At 33.4% G+C, this 20,977-nt stretch overlaps 1 long non-coding RNA gene across 1 annotated transcript in view; it reads left to right on the top strand.

Annotated features, from left to right (window-relative positions):
- The window catches only part of LOC147801928 (uncharacterized), a 107,935-nt gene that overhangs the window by 81,722 nt on the left and 5,236 nt on the right, over positions 1–20,977 (top strand). Inside the window, exons 8-11 of the long non-coding RNA XR_015430296.1 lie at positions 1,286–1,360; positions 5,444–5,495; positions 8,352–8,415; positions 15,711–15,783. This is a non-coding gene — a long non-coding RNA (uncharacterized LOC147801928). The remainder of the gene's footprint in view (positions 1–1,285; positions 1,361–5,443; positions 5,496–8,351; positions 8,416–15,710; positions 15,784–20,977) is intronic.

Below are 20,977 nucleotides of genomic sequence, written 5' to 3' on the forward strand. Positions count from 1 at the left end.
AAATAGCTTTTAGTTTCTTTAAAAAAAAATATGACACTTTGAAAGAAAGCTAAATTTTCTCCTCGTTGTACCATTCCGTAATCCCATGTTTGTGCACAAAATTGTTTCGTCACCGAATTAACACAGCTAATTTTTCAACCACATTTACAAATTTAATTTACAATTATTAACCTATTGAGCCTCTCATGTTTACCCACTAAAGAGTCAGCCAACCCTCTTCCCCCCCCCCAAAAAAAAAGAAAGCTACGTCAAAAACTGGTTTTCAATAACAACAAAAATCAGAAGTTAGAGTTTGTGTCTCAAAACGTTAGCCTATTGTAGGAAATCGTGATCACTTTCGATCACCAAAACTTTTCAAAACTAAAATAAGTTTTAGCTAATTATTGATTAAAAACTGAAACTTTTAATATTGCCTTTAAAGTTTGGTCAATATTAAGACAGTAAATGTCCACGGTAGATAACCTATTCAAAAACAATAATGGCCAAACCAGCATTTTGTACACATTTGATTAATCTAAGCATTTTTTTTAAATTTAAAATATTAAACCAGTACCGTATTATACACCCAATTTAGAAAATCTTTAGCCTACTTAAACTTTACAACGACGCAAGTTGTCTGAAATATTACCAAAAAACGAAACATTTCCATTCTACCGCTGTTGATCCATGCTCGGAAATCGTTACCCCACCTTCTAAAAAATAATGCTTAAGACAAATATTAGCTACTTTATAAACTGCAAACAAGCTCGAATTCGACCCTCTAAACCTTAACCCATAAAAAAATTTTTAATCCTGCGTTGAAACATCCACCAAGATAGGCTACAAAGCAAGTAAAAAGACTTGTCTGAATTTTGTTCCCCCCCCCCTAAAAAAATCGTTAACTTTTCCACCAAAAAGTAATTATGGCCAAATAAAGTTTAATCTTTATTTTTTTACCTGGAAAACACTATTAAAATTTTCCTCTAAACAATTGCTCTTTGTTTCTTCATAGTTATTCCATACCGCAAAAAAATGGAAATAGTTTAAACTAATTTTTAATCAAAAAACTAAGAATTAGAATTTTCCCTGCTGACGTTAGACTTTTATAGGAAATCGTTAACCCACCCAATTTTTGTTAGCCTGTCAGACAAAAATCGAAAATTCTAATCAAAATATAGTGAGAACTTAATCTATATCTCTTTCGAGTTATCCTCTTTCTCAATTTCTTTAGGGAATTTCTAAAATTGTGCGCTTTGAAATACTTATTACAATATTTGATTTCTAACTATTTCCTTTGCTATTCCAGGTTTTGGCCTTTAGTTTTGTAAGAGGGAAGATACTGATAGCAACTAAAATAGGACTATTTGCTACTAAGTTCGAAGTAAGGCGATTATAGCTATTATTTTTTTTAAAAAAATTAGCTCAAAAGTGACAATTTTTAAAAAAAATTGCAACTTTATAAAAATATTTATTTAAGAAAAACTGTTGCCAAATTAATAATTTGCCCCTTAATTTATCAAATTTATATATAAATATCAAATTTCGAAAAATTATCTGGAAATGACGGAAAAAGCAAACACTCAAATTCCAAATTGCGTCTCGTAATAATATCCAATCATACATCAAAATATCGGAAATGAAACGAAACAGAATGGACAAAAACAATCAAGATGTGCTGCTAAGGAAATATGAAAGCGTCGAGGATGAAATCGGTGCATTGTGGGTAAAAAAAAAGTGATTTATTAAATGTGATATTTTGACCTTGAACCTATTTTTTGTACCTATTTTTGAAAATGACCAAAAATAGATACAAAAAAAGTGGGTTTTTCAATGAAACTGTCGCGCTTTGAGTGTGTGAAAAAAGTGATAATTCAAAACTCGCGTATCATAACATCATATTCAAAATGCTGAAATTTCTTAAACTGCATTGAAATAACCAAAAGGCAACCAAAAATAAACATTGCTTTCCAGGGAGTCGGTGTGAAAAGTCCGATTATTTTTTTATATTACGCATGTGTATACAATGTGAGGGTTATAGGTAAGAAGGTGATAGAACACAACTATACAAACACGAATCACCCTACAATCCTTGATCGTAAATCGCTAGAGAACGAAACATGTTGTGTCACGAAAGGATGGGAAACAAGGTAGGCAGAGACTGGAATGGTAAAAAACCTATAAAATAAAGAAAAGTATTCTTAACAAAATGAAATTAAACGGTAAGACCCCCATCATGAGAACTGCTCTAACTTGCAACCGACAACATTAACGCAGGGATTAGCGAAAACACCACCTAAGTCAACATTTTTGATAGTTTTTCATTGATGCACTAACATTGCCTTTGTGTTGATGATCAATAATTCTATCATGAAACATTATACTTTTTATGGTAACTAACATAAGTAACCATCACCTCAATGTGACTGATTTATGATGATCCAACATAAGAATAACAACTTGTTTGGATCGTTTGTTCAGGTTGAACCAGCACGAATTTCCATCATAGTATCTTAAAAATCAAATGCTAGAGCGACCACTATCATCCCAATGTAGGAATTCAGATTAATTTATGATGGTCCAATATTAAAAAACATAAATTGGTTTGATTCCTGAGAACCAACAAGAATTCCCATCCTGAAAATGTACAGTTGGAACCATCGAGGATCATCATGGATTGTTGTTTCATGAGAGTAAAACTTCTCTTGATGGTTCACCATCATAAATTTAAGTAGCATTTTTCATCATGGATTGATGGAAGCTTGTGGGCATATCAAAAACCATGAACACATAATAAAAAATATTGGATGATGGTAACCATCATGAGTCGCACTGAAACCAACAAAAACCATCAAAAAAATTTGATGGAACCATCAAGAATTTAGACTTGGGTATGCATTTCTCTTGTGGTGTCAGCAGCTACTGATATCAGAGGAAACAAGGACTTCAACAAAATCCATGGGACCATCGTCGTAGATGAGGCTCACTTCTTATGACGCTAGAAAAAAAAGTGCGCAAATGACAAATCAGGTATCAACCAGTTGATTGGACCACCACGACTTACTCGTCATCTCCAATACATGATATCTAAGGCGTTACGCACATCTACAATATAATCAGGAGTCCCGTCGTATTGAAACCACATGCGTTGTTTGATTTGTAATGGAACGCAAGTAAATAGTTCTGCTAACACCTCTCGCAAATACACAAGGTATGAATCTCTCTCCAGGCCTGTTTGCAGTAGGTACGGCCCAATCAGATGATCGTACAGCATTCCGCCAAACATTTAGCCTGAAAACATTGTTGGAACAAACTTGGACGCAATATGTGCGGGCTCTCAGTTGCCCAATCATGATAGCTGTAGATATTTGAAATACCATAGCATGTAAATGTCCATTCCTCAGTGAACAATACTTGTGCACAACGACTTGGGGTCCACAGACATCTGCTGGAGAAACCACGTGGTAAAATTGATCAGTGCCTGATAATCTAGGCCCTGAACTCTCTGCGCATGGTAGAGATGTATTCCTTGATCTCGTAGTATTCGCCACAACGTATTGCGGGAAACATAAACGGCCTGAGACATTTGCCTCGTGCTATATTCAGTCCTCGCACTGATACGATGCACAATTGGGTCCGTTACAGATCTTAGAGCTTCTCTTGCAATGTCGTCTGCAGTTAAGTACATGTAATATCTGCCTTCTCCTAATTCGAGTCATCTGATCGGAGATCCACAGAGCAATTAAAAACAGTTACTCTGTCATGCAATTTTATAACCGACATTGAACAGCCAACCCAATTTTTGGGTTCACGACTACTAATGTTCAACTCAGTAGCCTTTTAATTTTGAATTCAATCCAGAAGATAAGGGATTTCCCGGAGCAAGTATTGGCAGAAATGTGTCTTCGTGGACGGCTTTTTGATGAAACTTACCCGCATTTGCGTTACATGAAGTGGAAAACCACGAAAACCTCCCACAGTTAGCGTGATGGCAAAGGGACTCTAACCCGTGATCCGTTTATCACTGAGGATTTTTTAAGTCAATACTGTGGTCTGTGCAACGCGGATGAGGCTTTGATATCTATCAGCCAATGCTGGGATTCGAACCCGGTTCACATCATTGAAAAGCGAACGCTCTACCCCCCGAGCCATGACGGCTCTTTGCCGAGCAATTGAAAATACAACGATTGATTCCGAGAAAAGTGGTTAGACAACTGTTTTTTTCTATTTTCAATGCTATGAAAGCTAAAATAGAATGCCAAAAAACTGATATATATTGTTCTGGCGATAAGAAGTTTACTATGCTATGTAGTTCCCGTTGCAAGGATATTTTAACGAAGACCCCAACAACTCGGCTAGAGGTTTTTTAAAGTTACATGCAGGATACTGGACGTGGCAGGTATCTAAGAACGCCATCTGTAACGGTGACGAAATTGTGCATCGTATCAACGCGAGAACTGAATCTTGCACGCAGGAAATATCTCAGCTCATTTACGTTTCCCGTAATGATAATAATGGCAAGATTCTACTTAATAACCATACATTGATTCCAAATGCATAAAATTCTAAAATTGATTTTTTTTGACTGCATGACAGTACTGTGAACAGCCTTCTTATGGATCGCTGGGAGGCTCGCTCTAGTGAGTTGCGACTTACGTTCGAACCATATATTCTACTAGGATTTACAGTTCTGTTCTGTTTAGTTCTGTTCTATCCTCTCCTAACGTAAGTACCATGAGTTTTGGGACATCTGTATATAAAGGAACATAATCAAGATTAACGAACATACGATGGGAATCTTTTATACCAAGCTCAAACTGGTCAGCGCTTGACACACTTTTCAAATAATGAACCCTATTATTACTTTTTATGTAATTTTTTTAATTTATGTGCTACTTTTATTAATCGTGACAAAGTTGTCTCGAATAATAGAAATAACACATAAATTAAATGGTAAGGTGATATGCAAGGTGAGAAACAAATCCATCCTGTGTTTGAAAGGCTTATCAACAAATTTTACTTGATAAATAGACTTTTTTTAAGAAACGTTCAATTTGTGAATCTTTGGTGATGCGGCAGAATTCGAATTCTTCCCACACTTGCTACAATATATCGTTATAAATGGTAGTGGATGTGGTTTTTCATCGTAATCCTGCTAAATAAAAATCACTTAGATGTAATCTCATAAAAAATCTCAGGTATTTAAATCTGGAGATCAACAATTTAGACTTCTTTTTTTAAAATATGGTTCTACTGACGTAACTATTTCTCTAATAGGGAAGAGTTAGGAAGTTAATTGAGGGCCGTTAAGACCCTAAGTTCGTTCCTGAATGTCGTAGTGTATTGAAAATAATTGAGTTTTTAATACCATGTGCAAATGGTATAAAAATTCTTTTATATAGATTTGATTTGAGCACTTCAATTGTTTTGGAACTATTATTTTATTAAAGCAACTATTTTTTTATAGGAAACAGTTATGGTGTCAGTTGAGCTGTATAACGTAGTACAACAAAATACAGGTAAGATAATAATTCTTATGTTTTATTAATTCTGAAATCTTCACCTGTTTTGATCAAAGATTTAAATTTGTCAATGCCTGTTGCTACCAATTTAATTTGCTGGAGTCTTGAAAATGGGTGCTTGTCTTTGAGCTCTTGAAACATGTATACTGTTATTTCTTGTTTGAATATTTTTTGAAGCGAACAAAGTTTTAATCGGATAATAGCTTAATTTGTTTAATGCAAAAAAAAATGCGAAAAAAAATGTATTTTTGATAGGCAATGATAAAAATTACGTTTAATTTTTAAAATAGAAAATAAGTACAAAAATTTGGGGCTAATAATAAAACAATGCGTGTACATTTAAGTCTAATTTATTAAATAAATCAATTTGTTGCCCAATGTAAATATCACATGCAAAGTATAAATACAAATATTGAATTGATACAAATATATGCTTACCTCCAAATGAAGCAATTCATTTTAAATGCTTAGTATCTAATGAGATGCCACAATGTATTTAAAAAAAATTAATTAATTACTCAATGTAAAATGTGAATAAAAACTAATGCAAGTAGATATTAAAACGCATGATTAAAAAAAGTAGTTTCAGATAAAATATTTAATAATAAAATCAAATAAAGGAAACTTCCTTAAGAAAAAGATCTCAGACTAAAATATTACATTTTACACTAAAAAGCTGAAATATTATAGCTCTTTTCAATGATCGATTGAAAGACTGGCTCTGACACAAACAGAATGATTTTATGCTTCTAAAAAATTGATACATCTGTAGTTCAAGAAATTCTTAATGATAAGGCAATTTTACCGGAGAGAATAATTCACACTAATGTTCCAAAATGGTTTTGAATAAAAAAAATTGACTTAGTTAAGCATGATAAATTATTAAGAAATGTTAATTCATCTTTACATGACATAGTTATTTATTCTAAAGCACTTTTTACGAATTTATTCTATTAACCTTTAAACTCTTCTTCTTGACAGTGAATATTTAATTAAGGAAATGATAAGAAATCATCTAATATTTGGGATTGAAGGATTAATGCATTTTGATTGCCCTCTAGAAATGAAGTACAAGTGCACAAAATAAAAAATGGAACACCCTGAATATCTTTAATGATCTTCACGTTCTAGGACTCCATCTTAATGCTTCGATTTCCAATGATTCCTTTGTTTACAAGATTCCCAATAATAATGAACGAAATAAATTAAGAACATGAAAAAATAACTGCTGCAAAATAAAAATTTAAAAGAACTTGCTGCTCTGGAGCATCAGACGAAAAATTTTTTTTTCAGTGATAGAACTTTCGCCTTCCAATGCTGTGTCCCGGGTTGGAATCTCAGCTGTGGCTGATTGATACGAATTTCGCATCCGGCTTGCACCAACCACAGTGCTGGCGTAAAATATCCTCATTGGTAGACGGATCATAGGTTAGAGTCCCCTTACCATCAGGCTAACAATGGGAGGTTCTCGTGGTCATGTAACGTAAATGCGGTATAGTTCCACCAAAAAGTCCCCCACGAAGGAAATTTCTACCAATACTTGATTCAGGAGTTCCCTTGTCTTCTGGATTGGGCTCAAGAATTCAAAAAACCCAAAAAATTGAGACGGCTGTTCAACGACGGTTATGAAATAAACTTTAAAACTAGTTGCCAGAAATCACTACAAACTACTGTTTTTGTGTATCACACTACACGCTACACTACAAACAACGAAAAAAAAGTATCGACTACAGTAGTTTCGCTACTTGTAGCGCTCTACTTCCGACCAATGAGGGTGCATTACTTTGATTCTCTTATCTGTGATGAATTTTCAAAAGGAAAGGAAAACTGCTAATTGATGCAACGGTGATCAGGCGGATGGATTCGTAATTCAGGTTGTTGGACAACTCTACATGCATAGTTGGGTACGCTGCCTATCTCCAACAGATATTTTATTAAAATTTCAATGTTAAAATGTGTTAGTACACTTAATTAACATGGGTGATATAGATGCATATTCAAAGAAAAATCTTAATAGTACAGTACTGTTTATCAGTAAAGTAAAAATACAGAACAAACCAACGAGAGAGAAAAAAAATTTCTTTCCCACAATGCTTCACTATTCCCAGTATTGGTTAAGAGGAGAGGAGGGTGCAAATCTACCGGGTCACAAAGTCCTACATGTTCAAATCAGTACCTCTGGGGGTACAGGATTGGAGATCGATCATTCTCTGATTCAGGTCAAAATTACGATCTGCGGATGAATGAATGGGTCCGCCCTATATTTGAGTGCGACGTATGGTGTGGCAGAAGTCTAATTCTTAGCCATAGATGGCGCCACTGAAAAGCAAGAAACGCACACTCTGCCTTAAATTTGCTCGGTTTCACCAAGCAGGCTTACCCTTGTGGCAAGTGGCATTAGCAACAACAACAAGAACCTCTGTTACTGTGCCCCTAAACGTTGTTTTCTCCCTTACACACAGGGACCACGCCTAACATCGGGGAACTAGTTTACATTATGTCATTGAAGGCTAGACTTGTTTACCTATGTACATTATTTGATAAAACTACTCGTTCAGATACTCATGAATTATTGAAATAGTTTATTTTAATGACATTGCTTTTTGTAACTAAAAATAAGCTCAATCTTTTTCCGGAAATTTTTTTTTATTACAGTGCAGCAAACGGAAAAAGTGTAAAATATCATAATTAAAATTAATATATTTTACACTTTTTTCCGATCAACTTATTGGACGGAAGGCACTATTAGATAATAATAAATAAATGGATTGAAAAGAATTATTTTTAATTTCTAATGCAAATACAAAAATGCAACATTTTTATTTCTTAAAATAGTTTTATATCCTCTTACAGGTTGGAAAGACTATTTGAGGGGATGACTCGCCTACCTATGATTGAAGTTCTTTTCAAATGAGCGGTAATTCCAATCTTTTAAATATCTATCAGTTAATCATTTACCACGTGGTTGATCATGTGTAACACTGCAGATGAAAAAACTAAGCGCTAATTCTCTTTATGCGGACAAAATTGTGTTCTAGTTTATTTTAAAAATCAAGGTCATGTATTTATAAATTTATTATTGCGCTTTTGGCATAGATAAAAAATTTTTCTTTAAAAAAAATAAGGACGTTGTTTCTGCAATTAATATATCGAAATGTTTCACTGTGTGATACAGGGAGTTACATAGCATGGAGGGAGTTATGTTTGATTAACCTCCCCCCACCGTAGTTTTTACATATCTCGGAAACTTTGCAAGTAATTTTTAACGTAATAAAGTGTTCTCTTTAATACTTGTTTGTGTTTGCGTCACAAGACATCAAAAAATAAATTTATTTCCTGATAAAGAGGTGATGAAATATCCACAAAAATTTGAATTCTAAAAATGAGAGGAGAATTTTCAAGTATTCATCTCAGAATTTGCACCTAATTGTTCATTTTTAATATAATCTAAAATAAGACATTTATATCACACTATACATAAACAGATGGAATCAAATTTGATACATGCGTACAGACTTTTGCACCCTATTTCAGTATTTAAAATTTTGTGAATTTCATATACGCATTGCATATGATTTTTACAATCCAAATAAACATTACATCTTTATTCAACACAAAAAACACTGCGAAAACTTCCTTTTTTCATTGATAAATTTTGCACGTTAACTAAATTGTAGATTTACGATGTATAAAATGAAATCATTTATATATTGAAGTCATACTCAATTAAACTTGCAAGTAATTCAGCCTAGAATTTGCCTATTAGAAAATATTTGCGCTTTAATGTTTATTTTTAATATAATGTAAAAGACATTTTTATCACACGAGGCATTAACACATGGAATCCCATCCTTACAGACTTTCGCGCCATCCTGTAAAACTTAAAAACTTTGTGAATTTTTCATGTGCAGTGCATGTAATTTTTTCAATCCAAATAAACATTGCATCTTATTTATTCAACTCAACTCTGCAAAAAAATTTTTTTCTTTCGTTGGCGAATTTTGTTCTTCAACTACATCAAAGATTTGCGATATACAGTCCGTGCCCAAACTAATAGAGACACTATAAGATTATATGTGAAATCTTAATTAGCAGGTGATACTCTACAGTTTTCTTGTTTTTGCACGACTGAAACCGGTTTGCACTTGTTTACGTTCGTGTATTCAACAGGTTAACATTGTAATGCAGAACGTTAAAAAAGAATACAAATAGGAAGAATATAAAAATATCTCCTGAATGATGTATGTTTAAATATAAAAGTATTGCCTATAAACTCGTACAAAACATGTCATTATCAAAATACTACAGTGCGTCTAGTGATTTGGTCTAATTATTAAATTATAATTATATCTTACCTGATATAATAAATCTATATATATATTTCTCTTACACGGCGACAAAAAAAGCCTCATTACAACTCCCCGAATGGCAACGCTAGAAAATCGACCCATGATTGCCGCTAAAAATGTCACATGCCAAATCTAGCTGAGATGGCTCAACACATAGCGCTTTTATAAACGGAAACTGAAGTAACCAGAGAGCATAAGCTAGGCAGAAGTGAGTAATCTTTGTCAATAGATCTCTATTTTAGTATTTTGTCGAAAGCGCTTTTTTTCACGAATTTATATATTACGAACTTATTTGACGATTTTTTATTTATATCACGAATTTATTTGTTTTACTAGAATTTATTTGTTTATGCAGGTTTTTTCATTGCAATTCACTTATTTCAGTTTTTAATAGACTTAATTACAGCCAAAATTTTAACCTTTTTTAAAGAGATATCAGTTTTAGAAATTTTATCTTAGGATTTTATATTATAGCACATTTCTAATAGGTTTAACGAATTACATGTCATTTATTTGAATTCAAATTTATTTTAATGACTTAGTATTTGCTAAAAAGATGTAATTTTTTTTTAAAAAAAAAGTTGTTATATGGTTAGTTGTTAATGATTGTTTTGAATTCTTAGAATTTTGTGCATTTGCAATGTACCTAAGTTAGTAGCGAGCGAAGCAAACCATATAAGATTGCGTAGCAATTTTCGGGGGTTGGCGAGCGTTAACGAGCAGGGGACGCAGCCCACAAGTAATATATATATATTTATCTAATAGATCGTCTAATTTATATTATATATCGTCTAATTTCACCAATTGATACACGAACGTCAACAATTGCAACAGGTTTCAGTCGCGTAAAAACAATATAGCTGTATAGTATACAGCTTTGTTTTACCTTGTATAGTTTTACGTAGAATCTTATAGTGCGTCTAATACTTTGACCAGGCACTGTATAAAATGAAATAATCGCCTTTAACAAAGAAATTAATTGTATTTAAAAAAAAGTTTGTGCTTGGGACTTGACTGAATTCTCATCGTCTGCTATAGCTCCTGACGTCACAGCTACTGCGAAAATCAGATTTTTTTCAAGCCGGCGTATTCATCCTCAGTAAAATCTCTTTTTACAGTGGATATATTGATCGCAATTTCTGTAGAAGAACTAATTATTATTTTTCGATACATCAGATCCGTTAGAGAAATTGTATCTTAAAAATTATTTACACCAAAAATTCTTGAAAATCATCGAATGCAGAATAAAAGTCACGAAAATATTCGTGATCGGTAAACACACTGGTCCTGCACATTTTAATTAATGAATGAAATATTTTATTTTATAACAGCCGTTGAACTGCCGACCCAATTTTTTTTTTATTTGTGGGGGGGGGGGTTTACGAGTATTAATGCTAAACTCCGCAGCCTTGAATTTTGAACCTAATCCAGAATACAAGGGAAGACTTGGATCAAGTATTGGGAGGAATATGCATTAGTGGAGTACTTTTTGATGGAACTAACCCGCGTTTGCGTTACATGGAGAGGAAAACCACAAGAACCTCCCACGGTGAGCCAGGCAGCAAAGGAATATAAAATTTATATTTCTTTGATAGGATTTACATCAAGCACCATATATGGATTTATTTTCAGACTAATCGATCTTTTAGCAATCATTTTTTATTTCAATTTATAACCATCGTTGAACAGCTGACCCAACTTTGTGTTTACGTCTACCAATGTTCAACGCCGTAGCCTTGTAATTTTGAACCCACTAAGGAAGACAAAGGAGCTTCTGAATCAAGTATTGGGAGAAATTTTGCCTTTGGTGATCCTTGTGATGGAACTTAAATCATTTGTGTTAAATAGAGAGGGAAACCTCCTACGGTTAGCCTGACGACAAGGGGACTTTCTTTCTTTCCAGACTGGGATAAGTACCTAGGTTAGTAAAACCCTTACCCGTATAATCCGCGTCTGGCCACTATTCCAGCCAACCTCAACCAATTATTTAGAATTTCAAAAGAAAGGAGGTTACAATTTTGTTTATAAATATACAGAAATATTATTTTGTTTACAAATATACAGAAATACCAATTATAGTTTAAACAAGAATTTTTTTAAACTATATGGGATATAGAAAGTGAGAATAAATAAATTTTGAAAAGTAAATTAATGAGAAAAAAAGGTTAATAAAAAAATTATTTTTTTCTTAGTTCTCCATTAAAATTTTGATTTCCAGGTACTGAATAATAAAGGAAAGTATAGTTAAAATGTTATAATAATAAATAAAAAATTGAATAGAAAAGATATGTACAATATTTACAACATACGGCAAGGGGACTCTAACCCATGATCCGTCTGAGGATATTTTACGCTAGCACTGTGGTCAGCGCAAGCCTGATGCGGAATTCGTATCGACCAGCCATCACCGAGATTCGAACCCGATTGACCTCATTGGAAGGCGATTGATGTAATCCTTGAGCCTTCACGGATCAAATGAAATATTATTAAAAAATTAACAAAACAACTGCTCTATGCTCATAAAAGTAATATTGCGCGTAACTTATAAAAATTGAGATTACATAGTCTCGGCTGATTTTTGAGGTTTTATGTTAATTTGATATAAAGTTCATCTTAAAATGTGTTGCACAAATATTTTAATAAATCTTTGAAGGAAATGCAAGTGAACGTTGGTGGATTATTTGCTTCATCAGTCTTTTGTAGGCCATCACGCAAAAACGTTTATAGTCAAAACAAGTTTTAGCCAGATTCTGACCTAGAAAACACAATACTGAACTTTACGTCAAAAGTAAGCCTCTTGTAATAAATTGTAAGCACACACTATGAAAAGTTCTGCCTGTAAAATTTTTGACCGCTTTATGAATTAGGAAGAAAAAAGTTTGAATTTAAACTGAAAATAAAACCATTTTAACCATATCTAACAAAAGCGATATGGTCAAAAAAAGTTTTCACCAAGTTTTGACTAAACAACCACGTGTTTTTACTCCAAATATTAACAGTTATTAGGGAATTATTGACCCAACAACCATTTTTGCTGTTACAAACGCCAGCAAAGTTACGGCCAAAACAGTTTGTATCCAACTTCTATTAAATGGATTAAATTTGAGAATTAATAATTTTGATTTGAAGCAACATTTAAAATCAATCTATGATGCGTAAACACATAGAGGAAAATCGTTATCCAGCTAAACTTTTCCTCTAGTCAACCCTTAAAAAAAATTTACCTTTGTAATTACTCCTAGCGAGCTTTTGATCTAATAAAGAAGAGAACACATATCGGCTCTCCCTTACAACAAAAGAAGTTCTCATTACTCAGCAATCGGACTCCTTTAAACTTGAATTTTGATGTAAACAATCTTTTTTTTATTTTCATTAATTTAAGAACTTTTACCCAAATGGTTAACAATCATTAAAAATTGCGTTGCTTTTATGAGGATTTCTGAGAATATCTCGAATGATACCTTACGAACAGAGAAATTTTCTGGTAATATTTTATTAATGTTTTAAATTTCAGTAAAGATTAGAAAAATTAGATAACCTCCACTTGCCCATCAAAACTTGAACTTTGTCTTGAAATGTTAGCCCATAGTAGCAAACCATTATCCAACCAGAAAGTTCCTGTGACTTAAAAATATTTGTCCAGTGTAAACATTCGTTACGAGGTTTACAATAAAAATAGCCTTTTCTGAAGAAGACCAAGCTGGCCAATTTTTAAAAAAAAGCTAGAGTAGGAAATATTCATTCCATCTAAACTTTTCTTTACCAAACCTCCCATATAAATACATGGTTACGTCGGAATAAATCCCTTAACAATCTTACTATGTTAAAAAACGGTCATAAAAGCGCCTATTTCTTATTCAATAAAATTATATACATAGAAAAGGTGTAAGTACAATATTTATGCATGCATTTTTGATTTTCGAGATTTTTCTTAGCTTGAAATTTAAAACTCCATGCAACTCTGACTCCATATTGTACTCAATATTAAACAGTATTTTATCACAGAGCACAAACCACGTGTATTCACAAAGAGCATAAGTAGCTGGGCTAAGTGTACGAAATATATATCGCAAATACATATATTTGGATGGTGCTGACTTCTTGTTTAAAATAAACTCTTGTTACATTAAAAATAATCTGGTGCAGCCATCTTCTATGTAAGAAAAGAATTTAAAAAATTTGGGGCACAAGAGACTGATATGTTTAAACCATTTCGGTGCTTTACTTTTGAACACTCTCTATCCCGAAAATATCACGGGCACGAGAAATGTGAGACGAAAGCTTATACCTTGATTTTGACGGGATTCAGCCAGAAGGGCTAAGTTAATCTTTGACCTAGAAACCACAATTTTGAACTTTACCTCTAAACGTCAGTCCAGTTTATAGTAAATCGTAAAAGCACTTTTTCCCATTAATAAATACTATTTGCCTGACTGTTAAAATGTTTTACATCCAAAATCAGTTTTAGTTTATTTCTGACCTGGAAATCACGAATGTATTATGTCTCAAAACGTTAACCCCATTACGGGATATCGTTAACCCATCAAACCGTTTTTCCAACCATTAAAATATGGCCAAAGTCAGTTATCTAGTTTTTGATTAAATTACTTCAAGCTGGAATTTTAACTCGAAAGTTAATAAATTTTTGAACATTGTTAACTATCCTCGAAAAAGTAGTAAAAATGAAATTTCAATTAATATATAATCTAAAAACCAAAACTTTAAACTTTGCTTCGAAATGTTAGTCTATTGATCAAAATAACTAGCTCACTGAATATTTCGTTGGCCCATTAGGCAAAAAAAACTATTGGTCATTTGTTAGATACACGGTTATGAATCTGAAGTTTCCAGCAGTTTTAGTCTTTTAAGAAGTCCATTAATCCGTGATAAACGATATTGGGTCTTTAAAAAAGAGTAAAAAGAAAGTTTAAAAGTTTCAAAATATTTTTTTAAAAAAAACACTCTTTTAAATTTTAATGCTACTTTACTTTGCTTTTTACTTTGTTGCTTTCGCGTGTCATTCGTGGCACGTGTTAGTCACTTTTGCGTTAACCCATCTGAAATTATCGCTTCTTTAAACAGGTAAAAAAATATTTTTTCAAAACCAAGCTATATAAGTCATTTCTGACAACAAAAACCGTCAGGTTTGAAATTTTCCTCCAAAGAAACATCGTTAGTCCATATTAAACTATCAAAATTTTAATTTGGCAAATGTTAAATGTCATGGCTAAAAAAATATAATGGCTAAAAAAAATTTAGCAGTATTTTTGTCCTTGGCGCCACAAGTTTGGGTTATGCCCTAAAACGTTAACCCGTTGTAAAAATTGCTTTTTTTGTAATATTACTTCGGAAATATAATTTACTTTTCATTTTTAATATAAAATTACGAAAATTATTATATTTTCAATGCTATATTTAATTATTTAAACGTACTATATTATTTATTTTTTATTTTTGCTCGCCATATTTCAGCCGCCATTTTGTTTTGTTTTTTTGCCATTTTTAGTGTATTTCAAAATTTCAACTATGAATTCAATTTACCTGCACATAAAGGCACCTAAATTTTGAAACAAATTTCATCGAATTACTAAATTTGGCCACGAAACCTAGGATGCTGGCCCACTGTGCAAACGTTAAATTTTTATAGGAAATCGTTGACCCACCTAATTTTTTGTTAGCCTGTCAGACAAAAATAGAAAATTCTTATCAATATTTATTGAGAACTTCATCTCTTTTAAGATACTCTCCTTCTCCCTGTTTTAGGGAATTTTCTAACTTGTGCTCTTGTAAATACTTATTACAATTCTAGATTTGATCTATTTGATTTCTAGTTATTAATTTATTTATTTTTTTGCAATTTCAGGTTGCTGCTGTTGCCTTTATTTAAGAGTGAAGAGAAAGCCTTAAAAATACGACTATTTGATACTAAGTTCCAGGTGAGGAGAAGGTGGCTATTATTTTAACAAAAAAATTGCTCGAAAAGTCAGAAAAAATACGAATTTATGAAAAGATAAATTTAAAATGTTTTCTTATTCCTGCTAAGCTAATAAGTTGCTTCATATCTAACTATATAACTCGTATACAAATATAAGATTTCGAAAAAAAAACATATGAAAATGGTCGAAAAGCGATGAATAAATTCATAAATAATGCATGGTGACAGATTTTAATTTGTATTAAAACCTTCATTAGCAATATCAAAAAGTGATAATTCAACTTCCTATTCGCATGACGTAATAACAGGATATTTCAGAATTTTATTATAATAAGAAAATAAAAATAAAAAATAATATTTTTAAAAACCACGTTTTTGTAGTGGAGAATATTAATTAAAAAATAAAAATTTGAAGAACGAAAAATGTGGGGCGCATGAAATACTTAACAGTAATGTTTTATTAGTGTGAGTATGTGTGCCCATGAGAATATGTGTATGTAAATCTGTAATTGTATCTGAATGTGTTTGTGTATATGCGTGTATGTGGGTGTGCATGTGCATGAGTAAGAAAATTTGTATATGTACTGTTATGTATTTCATGCGACCGACGTTTTTCGTTTTTCAAATTTTTATTTTTTAATTATTATTCTCCACTACAAAAACGTGGTTTTTAAAAATATTATCATTATTATTTTTTTTTGTACTCACTTCCAAGGTCTCTTTTCACTCACTGCACACAAAACTTCTCAACTGACATGTGACACTAATTTGAAATAATCGAATCGACCAAAGACAATTGTGAAAATATTAATTTTTCTTTATTTCAATTTTATTTTACTTTTTATGTCTTCTTTCTCTTCATTTTCATGCATTGTCATCCAATTCTGAACTATATGCCAAATTTGAAATCTGTAGCTAGTCGGGAAATTAGTTTAAAATCGATTACAAAATTCCATCCGAACAGACATACACGAAGGCAAGTTAATATAAACGTGATAAAAACTATAGAAAATTGACTAAAAATAATCAGTAAACGACGTCGAATTATTATTGAATGCCTCAAATTAAATATGTCGGAATGATAATTCGAAGTTCAAGCGTCGCAATCTCATATAAAATATTATTGGAATTTCAAAATCCGTGAGTAAATGATCAGTAAACGACATGGGTTAGTCGCTATTCAGCGTGTTAGATCAACAACTTCTAGACAAAAGGTCTCGGCATGGATCAATTTAGTTCTCAGACATAAAGAACATAAACTGCGCAGTGGATGAAAAATAGGAACGATGTCACTGCTTTCGGGCTACTAACAAGGGAGATTAAGGAGATGTGACTCGACAATTTTGAAATAAACTAGTGGGATGTATGCCTTGGTCTGGACAGACATATCGACCTTCATGTGTTCGATAGAAGTGCAGGTCAACGATGCATGAACGCTATCCTTGCCCCCCCCCATGTGAGACTTTTCCGCACAGTATATGAACCAAATTTCAACTTTATCTACGATAACGATCCTACACATGGGGCTCAGTTCGGAACGAATACCTCTAACCGGATGACATACAACTATTGACGTGCCCTGCGATGTCCCCCGATCTGGATTCCATCGAACACATATGCGACGCAAATCAAAGTTCAATTGCTATGAGCTCAAGTCTGCCTTGGTGCATGAGTGGGTGTGGTTGCCACAGTGACTGATAAGGACCCAGGTAAACAATATGAAAAACCAATGAGAGAGTGGTGTAACTGTTAAAGGTGATCATACACGCTATTAGACATGCATTTCTCTGACAGGGTGTCGGTCTGCTTCTTTGCTGTACAAATGACCAGTTTCGTTATTTAGGGTACAGATTTTGCACATTTTTCCTGTTATATTGGTCAAATGTCGAACAATATTTTGGCCAGGTTTGGTTTCATTCTACTTTTCAGTTTTTTTAATGTAAAAGGAAACTATGTCTCATCAAGTGTTGTCACCAGTTTATATCACAAAAATTAAGTTCGAACAAAATGGGTCCAATACTTTCTGACAACTAGAATTCGAAGTAAGTTTTTTTTTTAATTCTATCTAGAGAAGAAGGTTAGCTTCCATAGACCTAAACTAAATCACTTTCCAAGACGGGATCTGTGTATAAAGGAAAAGACAGCATTTAGAGGCACAGGCGATGAAGATCTTCTTAAAACTGATTTGCGCCCACCTCTCCCAGTCGCAGCTGAGATCGGGATCAGGAGGAATGTTTTCGATTCACTTAAAAATTTCCCAAGATGTAACGATATGCGCCAAAAGTTAAATTAACATAAAGGGATCCAAACTTTCGATCGCGAAGAATCCGAATTCGACGGGAAAAAAATGAACGTTTTTGTGTCTGATTTCGTAACTTAACTGGTTATGGTTCTCTCGTAACTTAAAATATTGTCAATACTAATTCTGCGAGGGATAATAATGAATCTAAAGGTGAAAGAAGTTAAACGTTTTTGAAATGTTCATCAGTCAGCGATGATGTGTTTTTAATAACGTTGATTAGCAATAGTTAAGTAACAAATATTCATAAACAGAAGTTATGTAGGAAAAATTTATTACAAATGCTAAATAAAATTGTCTCCTTTCTTGACATTATTCAACGCTGTCTTACGGTGCTGGAAAACAAGTATAAAGTCGAGCTGAAAGTCACCGAAACACCGCTGTTATAGCTGAATATACAAATTTATTTTCTGCTTGCAAATATAGCGTCTAATTGCTTAACATGACAAGTTTATTCCATATGGATGGTTAACTGAATATAAACAATGAAAAGCTTTTTAAAACCGGAAGAAATTTAGGAAACTTCCGGTGTATCCCTCCGCTTATGTTACGCTTACGAGACGATGTGTAAACAGGCTTCTAAGAAGTTTTATTGTTTCGATTTGTGTTTAAATTTACGCGTAAATTTTACCACTCATAAGAGTTTTTTGTAATTTATAAATTCAAACAGGTCTTGAGCCAAAAATAAATTTTAAAAAATATGATAGCATAAATAAAGGGCAAGATTATTTTAATTTTATTTTATAACTGTCGCTGAACAGCCGACCCAATTTTCCGGTTTTCGACTACTAATGTTCAACTCCATAGCCTTGTCATTTTGAACCCAATCCAGAAGACAAGGGAACTCCTGGATCGAGTATTTAGAGAAATTTGCCTTCGTGGAGGACTTTTTGATGAAACTAACCAGCATTTGTTTTACATTGAGAGGAAGATCACGAGAACCTCCCTCGGTTATCCTGGCGGCAAAGGGACTCAAACCCATGATCTGTCTACCACTGAGGATATTTCACGTCTGCTCTGTGGTCGGTGCAAGCCGGATGCTGATTCGTATCGACCAGCTGTCGCTGGGGTTCGAACCCGGTTCACCTCATTGAAAGGCGAACGCTCTATCCCCAGAGCCATCATGTCTCTATGTGTAAGGTTAGCCGTGCTGTGAATGTTATCCCTTATTTGACTATGTTTGTGTAAAATAGCACCGTTTGTTATTTTTTAGGTAGTATTATAGCAGGCTTGAGTAGTTTCTCGAATTTGTTATTTTGTTTCATTGACACTTAAGTTGAAAGAATGTGTTATACTGAAAATACTACAAGTATGATAATAATGAATGGTGCTTTTTTTTCAAGCTTAGGCGTAAAAGATAAAAGTTGTAAACCGGAAGTCTTACGACGAATTTTAACCCCCTAGCGACATCCATATTATTAAAACTCTTGTGAAATTGGCATAGTCATTGAAAAACAATTTGGAAAAAGTTGAATGAAATTTTAGGTTTTAAAGAAATGATCTTGAGTGAATCTCAAAAAATCAGAATATTATACGGCTGCAGTAAATAGCTATCTCTGGAATCCTGAAAGCTATGGCAGTAAATAGCGTATTGAAGGGGGGGGGAAATCAGCAAAGCAAGAAATTCGAATCTAGAAGCTTGCTAGTCTCGGTGAGATGACACCTGCACAAAATAAAAATTAAATGCAATTATCATGCAGAAGCCGCTCGGTTTAAGTAATAATCCAAACATTTAATTTAAAAATACCAAGGAAAACTCAGATTGTTAAATGACACGAAAATGCTCGTTTAGCATATTGCAAAGAAATACCTTAGAATTTACGAATCGGAGGAGTGAAGTGGTCTTTTATGATGGAAAAAAAGTTTAAATAGATCAGATGGCTGTCAATATGATTGGGTATTGCGGTAGTTCATACTTAATACTCAACTTACTCTTACTTACTTGAGTAATGTGTAATGCATTTGGCAATTCATTTTTTGTTGACGTACGCCCGTTTAGACAGAGGGGGTGCGATTGTACTTGTTTTCCAGTGGCACCATCTATGACCAAGAATTCGACTTCTGCCGCACCATTCGTCACACCCGTTTATAGGGCGGACCCATTCATTCATCCACAGATCGTAATTTTCACCTGAATCAGAGAACGATCCATCTCCAATCCAGTACCCCCAGGGGTATTGATTTGTTATGGGAGCATGGAGGACTTTTGCAACTCGACAGATTTAACGTGCATCAGTCACTTTATTACACGGGGAGTCTTCGGCCGGCGGGGTTCAAACCCACGAACTTTCGGACATGGGCTCAGCGCCTTGCCGACCTGGCTATCCCGGCCCTTTACAATTCGTTTCATTCTGCTATCGTTCTTATTATTTCATAATTTATGACTATATTGCTACGTAGAAAGAATAGAATTTACGGTTGGCGTAGAATAGGTTTATTACCAAACATCCGAAATATACAGAACATGGTAATTGCCTTTTTCACTTGACACACTGAATAGTCTTTTGCAAAGTCAAGACAATTCACCCCCTTAAAAACAAGGCCAACGATCAAATAACTATTCGACAGGAAGACAGCCACCACTCTCATCAGACTAAGAACAAAAGATCATAAAAACATGAAAATCTCTGCAGATGGGACAAGAAAATATCAAAACTTTCTTATATTCCTTATGAGGAACTCACACCATATCATGTTTTTAACTGCCTTGCAGTCGCTGCAGGCCTCTTAAACTACCCTACAGAAGAAGATTTATATTCATTTAATGCCATAGAGATAGCAAAGACTATTCAAGGACACCATGAATTGAGGATACTACACCAACCAACCAACCAACTCAGGAATTTATATACAGTGTAATCAGAAAACAGAAATGACGTAAGAATGAGAATATTCT

The sequence above is a fragment of the Parasteatoda tepidariorum genome, chromosome 11 (genome assembly GCF_982258835.1).
Source record: "Parasteatoda tepidariorum strain Cologne lab strain chromosome 11, Ptep-v5.0, whole genome shotgun sequence".
NCBI classification, from domain to species: Eukaryota; Metazoa; Arthropoda; class Arachnida; order Araneae; family Theridiidae; genus Parasteatoda; species Parasteatoda tepidariorum.